The sequence below is a fragment of the Musca autumnalis genome, unplaced genomic scaffold (genome assembly GCF_047663935.1).
Source record: "Musca autumnalis isolate F117 unplaced genomic scaffold, ASM4766393v1 scaffold_2, whole genome shotgun sequence".
Classification (NCBI taxonomy): Eukaryota; Metazoa; Arthropoda; class Insecta; order Diptera; family Muscidae; genus Musca; species Musca autumnalis.
This window is the reverse complement of record NW_027411755.1, coordinates 100155233-100160487: the sequence shown is the minus strand read 5'-3', so window position 1 is coordinate 100160487 and position 5255 is coordinate 100155233. Positions and strand designations below refer to the sequence as shown.

At 34.5% G+C, this 5255-nt stretch overlaps 1 long non-coding RNA gene across 1 annotated transcript; it reads right to left on the bottom strand.

The window, feature by feature from the left end:
- Positions 1-519: 519 nt before the first annotated feature.
- Positions 520-4705, bottom strand: LOC141392987 (uncharacterized). The gene is made up of 5 exons (XR_012409947.1): positions 4423-4705; positions 4281-4360; positions 4161-4221; positions 783-917; positions 520-732 (listed from the first exon to the last, which is right to left on the bottom strand). It is a non-coding gene; the product is annotated as an uncharacterized lncRNA (long non-coding RNA).
- Between the last annotated feature and the right edge of the window lie 550 nt (positions 4706-5255).

The window sequence follows — 5255 nt, the reverse complement described above, 5'->3', positions numbered from 1 at the left end:
ATTAAAGAATCCATTCAAAACAATAATGACATCGATGTATTATCAGTTTTTCGTTTCATGAGGAAAAATAATAATGGTTATTTAGAACCCACTGAAACAGTTAAGATAGGCATAATATGTGATGGTGTACCGAATGAAATCTTTATGTGTGGTGCCAGAATTACTCCTGACCTCTATATTCCTCCAGTCCGGCAATGCAAAAACTGTGGCCGCCTTGGACACATAGCAGTGAGTTGCAGATCAAAAAAGACATGCTTAACATGTGGTAAAATTTTAATCTGTCCAATGGAATGTAAAGCTGAAAAATGTTCAGACTGTCTGACAGCAACAACCTGCAATATTGCGTGTGGCATTCCCCGATGCATTCTGAGCAACACACACTTCACCTGAGTCCTCAAAATGTCCCGTGTGGGAAGAAGAACGTAACATAAAAAGCATAATGGCACTATCAAATTTTTTCTAAAAAAAGAAGTTTTAGAAAAATACTCAGGAGAACAAAACTATTATCAAATACTCTCTGATGACAATTTTAATAGCGAATTTCCGCCCATAAGCAATAAAAATAAATATAATTAAAGTAATAAAGTAACAAAAAGAAATGTACAAGATAAAATTAATAAGAGAATTACAAAAATTAAATACAGCAAAAACAACCTCCCCGTAGCAAGCCCAAGTCAAGTGACGCCATCAACACCCATCTTCCAATACCCTCGTTATTCAAAAGTTTCTAACCTGGAAAAAACAATGTCATTATTTGCAAACCAAATGCAGAAAATACTTACCTCTTTAAATTGCCAGGAGGGCCTTGATATCCTCCAAACTTCAAACAATCAATAACAGTTACTCCAACCCCCTCAAAAGAAACAAGCTAATGAATCAAAACCGACAGAAGCTCCATCATAACATCAGTATCAAATCTGAAAAGAAAGTGTATATTAATACCTTTTCTTATATATCCATCTCTAATGAACATTTTACAATACAACATTCAAAGTCTTAACAAAAATAAAAGCTTCTTAGAAGTTTACTTAAAAAAATTTAATATTGACATTTGTATTTTAAGTGAAATTTTCAATATAGATGAAAACAAAAACTCTTCTTCAATACCAAACTACAAAATAGTGTAAAAAAAAGGCATGACAACTACGGTGGAGTTGCATTTGTCTTTAAAAACAATATAAAGTTCAGAAAGGTTTCTTTTAATACCTTGCTTGATATACTTATTTGTGAAACTACTTCTCTTTCCACAAACATTACTCTAGTCTCCATATATCTCCCACACTCACTTAAGTGTAATGAAATCAAAAGTGAAATTGAAAAGCTTATATCCTTTGTCGAAGCGAAACCAAATGTTTTCATATGCGGTGACTTCAATGCCCGACATACAGCCTATGGAGATACATTTGACTCCCAACGTGGAAAGGCAATTAAAAATAGTTTTGATTCGTCTTTTTTTTCGGTGTCTAAATAATGGAAAAATTACTTTTAAAAAACGTCTTACTGATTCACATGGATCGGTATTGGATTTGACATTTACAAACTCAACAGAAACAGTGTCTTGGAATGTTCTCTCGTCAACTATTGGTGGAAGTCATCATTTTCCAGTGTTAATAAGTATCTCAACAGTCAAAATGAAAGCCCAAAAATTTCTAGCTAAAAAGAAACTCTTGAAAAACCTTAACAATGTTTCTCTAAACGCGTCCTTTGATGACATTCATCATGTTTTTAAAAATGAAATAAAAAAATCCACATATACTATTAATGACACCTTCAAACCAAAACCATGGTGGGATTCAGTGGTAGACAAAAATTATCGCCTTCAAATTGCAGCTCAGAAAATGTTCGATTTAAATAATAACAACGAAACAGCTAAAAAACTCATTGAAGCAAAGAAAAACTTCAAAAATTCTACTAAATATGCTCGTAAGCATGCATTTAAAAGTAAAATTGAGAATCTGAACAGTAATCCGAATGCAAAAGCACTATTCCGCTTCGTTCGCGGGTGCAAAAATTCGCTTCCTTCGTCTGCTCAAACCAAGTGGTCATCGGACAACGATAAAAACTTTCTTAGTCATTTGAGGGACCAAGTTCCTGATAATTCTCCAGTTGACATCAACATATCTTCATTTTGTTCGAGCTCAGATTTTTCCTTTCAAGAATTCTCAAAAGTTTTAAAAACAAAAACAAAACCATCGGCTGCAGGAGTGGATGGCGTCACATATGAAATGGTGAGTAATCTCTCTGAAGCATCAAAAATCAATTTGCTAGCGGCAATGTATACGTCTTGGAAAAAGTGTGAAGTCAAAGAGGAATGGAGAAGAATAAAAATTGTGCCAATCCCAAAGAGAGGCAAAGATCTGGAATTAATAACTAGCTACAGACCAATAGCTCTAATATCAGTTTTTGTAAAAATCATAAACTTAATGATTAAAGATCGTCTACAAAACTTCCTAAATCAGAACAAAATTCTCCCGCCAAACACTTATGCGTATAGGAAACATCTCTCGGCCTCCATGTGCATCAATGACATACTTCACACCATTAGTCATCACAAGGAGAACGGCGAAAAAGTTATAATAGTGTCACTTGATGTGGCCAAGGCATAGGATTGTGTCAAAATTGACCTGCTACACAAAATACTCAATGAGCTTCAATGTCCCAGGGATCTAACTTTGTGGATCATCAATTTTTTGAAATATCGCATTTTAGTTGTGGGGAATAGTGAAATGGAAATTTACAATGGACTCCCGCAAGGGAGTTGTTTAAGTCCTACACTTTTTAACATCTACACCCTAGGTCTACACGATATTAATGTGGAAAACACATACACCTTTCAGTTTGCTGACGATTTTATATTGCTATCTGCGCATAAAGATTTTGAGATTGCTAACTACAACCTTCAAATAAAACTCAATAAATTCCATTGCATTCTTACCCAGCTAAACCTACAACAAAATCATGATAAGACTGTTGCTATGTACGTTGCCAAAGGTGCTAGAAAAACTCCAAACATAACCATTCAAGGAACTGCAGTTAAATCTGTATCTATGATCAAATTCCTAGGAAGGAACATCAAAAACAGCTTATCCTTAAAAGAACATTATGAAGATGTAATGTCTTCGTGCAATACTTCACTGAATGCATTGAAGATGATTAATTCCGTCAAGCAAGGTATTCATCCAAAAATTGCCATAAATTTATCAAAGTCATTAATCTTCTCAAAGACTGAATACTCCATTTCATCAATGGCTCACATGCCAACATACATAAACCGGAAACTTACTACTTTTCAAAACCAAACTCTAAGGAGAAGTTTGGGTTTAACTCCATCAACTCCTGTTCACATTATATATGCCCTGTCACTTTGCTTACCGCCAGAACAAAGATCGCAATACTTGGCTTCTAAAGAACTCATTAAGTTCAAAATGTTCCATATCCAAACATACAACAAAATTACATCGTCTCCCTCCGCAAAGACCAGTTTGGGAAGAATATACAGTAAATTCAAGCATATTTTTGATAACACTATCACTACTGAAGATGTGGAGCCATCTGAGAAAATCTCATTTCTTTTAGATATCTTTAAATATACAAAAAACGCACAACCTAAGGAACTGTTTAAATCAATCCTGCAGGAAAAACTTAATGAACTAAAATTTTTTGGTTGTTCCATCTGGGCAACTGATGCATCAGTTTCTACCAGCAGCACAGGCTGTGCAGTATGCAATATATCTTGCAACCACAACTTTTTATTCAAAATTAATTCGCGAGTTTCTTCACTTATGGGAGAGTTACACGCAATAAACAAGGCCGTAGATATTATAATTGAAGATGGTTTCGAAAAAGCTGTCATTTTAACTGACAGTAAAAATGCGCTTTTGCTACTTAAAAATAACACTTCACACAACTATTTAGCAAATACTATCATCAACAAAGTTAACTCCTCAGCAATTTCATCCTTAACTTTTATATGGACTCCATCACATATTGGAATTCCTGCCAATGAAAGGGCAGATCAATATGCAAAGCTAGCTACTGATGTGGGTTGTATCATTCCACACTCACTATCTGTTAAAGATTCCTATGCAGCCATATATGAAAACCTACGAAATGAATGGGTAATAAAATACAAAGAAATTTCTACATCAAAGGGTACTTACTTCTACCAGTTCTTTCCTGAACCACCCAGACAACACTGGCACAACGGATCATCGATTTCACCTGGAAACATTAAGTTGATTAACAGACTACTCTCTGGTCACACATATGGAAAGCCTTACCTGCACAGAATCAATATGACAAACAACAGTATCTGCGAAACATGTAACACCATGGAAACAGCGAATCACCTCATCTTCAACTGCAGCAAATATAACTCAATTAGGAGTAATTTTAACCTGTTCAACAATTTCTCCAACCTACCCAGCTTGCTTCAGGATGGTTCATTTACATGGCTTGAGGAGCTATGTAAATTCATTCAGCATGCCAAAATTTCAATATAACTTATGATATTTTAGATTATATCAACAACAATCAGCTGATGTACAAATAATAATGTAAACACGAAATAATCAATAAATCGTTAACTAGTTGTGGTATACGATTACTTCGGGTAATCATCCAACCTTAATCCAGTGACGAGGAGAAATCCAAAAAAAAAAATAAAATAACAAGATGGTTGTTGTGGCGCTTTTATACTCGCTTAGTCGGGAGGGGGCCAACAACTTAAAGAGGAAAAAAAATAACAAGATGGGACATAGGCATTGTTACTATACATCGGCAGATGGCGCCAGTGCACGCTTTTGTTTCTGTTAATTGTCTGTTATACATAAACGCACTCTATGCTTGAATATTTAAATTTATCTAAATTTAACTCCATTGTGAATGATGTCCAATCTTTACAAATTTATGTCTTTGCAGTCTCATTGACACCTTAGCATATTCAACAACCATGTGTTCCTGATCAACAAAGACATAAAGTGGTAAAGATTGGACATCATTCACAATGGAGTTCAATTTAAATATTCAAGCATAGAGTGCGTTTATGTATAACAGACAATTAACAGAAACAAAAGCGTACACCAATGAGAACTATGTTAAATATAACATAATTCATGTCACAATATTGTAACTTCACATTATGTTAGACCACCAGCACCATCTGCCGATGTATAGTAGCAATGGAAATGTCCCATCTTGTAATAATTTATATCTTTGTTTGTACTTTTGTCATTGTGATTTTCGAAATATTCCAA